The sequence below is a fragment of the Capra hircus genome, chromosome 15 (genome assembly GCF_001704415.2).
Source record: "Capra hircus breed San Clemente chromosome 15, ASM170441v1, whole genome shotgun sequence".
NCBI classification, from domain to species: Eukaryota; Metazoa; Chordata; class Mammalia; order Artiodactyla; family Bovidae; genus Capra; species Capra hircus.
Window position 1 is genome coordinate 28776808 of NC_030822.1, and position 2282 is coordinate 28779089.

Genomic DNA, 2282 nt, shown 5'->3' on the forward strand with positions numbered 1-2282 from the left:
AAAATATTGTGATATTATTAACAGAGCTTCCCTGGTAGCTCAGCTGGCAAAGCCACCTGCAATGCAGGAGACCCTCTGCTGGAAAAGGCATAGGCTACCCACTCCAGTATTCCTGGGCTTCCCTGGTGGCTTCGCTGGTGAAGAATCCGCCTGCAATGTGAGACACCTGGGTTTGTTCCCTGGGTTGGGAAGATTCCCGGGAGAAGGGAACTGCTACCCACTCCAGTATTGTGGCCTGGAGAATTCCATGGACTGTATAGTCTATGGGGTTGCGAAAAGTTGGACAAGACTGAGTCACTTTCACTTTTCATTATTAGTAGAAGCTTCCCCAGATATTGTAACTTTCATCAGGGAGAGAAGGTTTGGGTCAAGGGAAGCCAGGGGTGGTGATAAGATAAGAGAGTTGGTGTTAGAAAGCTCTAAATTGAGTAGGAACTTGGACCCAGAGAAAAATACAACTGTGGGTAGTCCAAGGAACTTTCGCATTTTCTTTCATTCCCTAAGGCTGTTCTGAAGCAAAAAGACTGTTTCTAAACATATATGAAGCACCAATTGTCAAATACACGTTAGCAGCTCAAATTTGCAAATAATGAAAAACACAGCTGTCTCCCCACTCTTCTTAGCAGTCTTATCTTAGAATACCACAACTGGATAGATGAGGGGTAGGGGTGCATGGCTAGGCTGCTAACCCACTTCTTTATTTATTAAATCAATACTGTCTCAACTGGTTACGGAGTCAGGGGAACACCTTAAGACATCCACACAGCCTAAGAAATCTCAAAGTAGGGTTTAAGGGCAGATTTAAGGGATAACAGCATTCATATTCTTTGTATATAGGCATCTCTAGGCAGTAAGGAACCTTCATAATCTCAAAGGGTACACTGTCTGAAAACTCTTTTGAAGGGTTCTTTTAGTCCTAGAGAAGAAATGAGATTTTCCCAAGGTCGCAAATTAAAATACAGCCGAAAACCCAGGTCTCTTGTCTATCACTCAAGGATATCTCTTTTTCTCCCCTTCTCCCAAACTGACTTCTCCCTTGGGATAGTGAAAAACCAGAAGAAAACAAACATACCAATTAATAAAGAAATATCACAGTTAAATTAAAACCATTTCTACCATGGAATATTATGCAACTATTAAAAGTGCATTTGACCCATGTATACTGACAGGGAAAGTACCTAAGAAATATCAAGTTAAAAAAAACACAATGTAATTCAGTATTCGTAAAAAAAAAAGAAAGAAGGAAAGAAAGAAAATACATGTTCATATATGGAAAGAAAATGGTACAACTGGTATGAAAGAATTCCAAGGAATCATTACGGAGAGGGTTATTCCCTAATAGTAATTCCTTCCTTATAAAAACATGATTATCTGATTATACTTTCAAAAGCTTCAAGTGGCTGACAGAACAGAATTACCACTTGGGGGGTGGGGAGAAGAAACTAGGAGAGAATTACAAGGCCTACCCAAGGTTCATGGAAATACCGAATCCAAGGCTTCAACTTCCTATCTAGTGATACCCACAATCTTCTACTGAAGTGAAGTGAAGTCACTCAGTCATGTCCTACCAGGCTCCTCCGTCCATGGGATTTTCCAGGCAAGAGTACTGGAGTGAGGTGCCATTTCCTTCTCCAGAGGATCTTCCCGACCCAGGAACTGAACCCGGGTCTCCCACATTGTAGGCAGACGCTTTACCGTCTGAGCCACTTCTTCTACTGTGTGAGCTAAATAGGGCAACATTCCCAAGTCAAAGAGGAAAATGTGATAACTGGGGTTTCTTATAAACTTATTATAGTATTAGGTACTAGGCTCAGCTGGAACTGTACTTACAAGGTGAGAAGGACAATATTCCTATAGGACACAGGATCTGGGCAACTCCCAGTTCTTCTCTGACCCTAGTGTGAAAATACTAGAAAAGATGCTGCTCACAACTCTGGAGCCAGATACAACAGGTTTAATCCCAGCTCTATTGTTAGCTGTGTGGACACAAATTAACCAATTTTTGTGTCTCAGTTTCCTCTCCTATAAAATTGGGATAATTAAGAGTACCTACTTTCTTAGGGCAGCTGGGAGCACTAGTGAGTTAATACACATACAGAACTTGGAATGCTACCTGGCACAAATTAAGTACTGAGCGTCATTACTGTCATCACTGGAAAGCGAGCAGTTCCTCACCTCCAGGTTCTCAGGGGCCTCTGGCTGAACAGAAACAAAGGAAACCTATGTAGTAACACTGCCAACAGGCACTGCTCTGTTCCTTCCATCAAGACCATGACTCCATG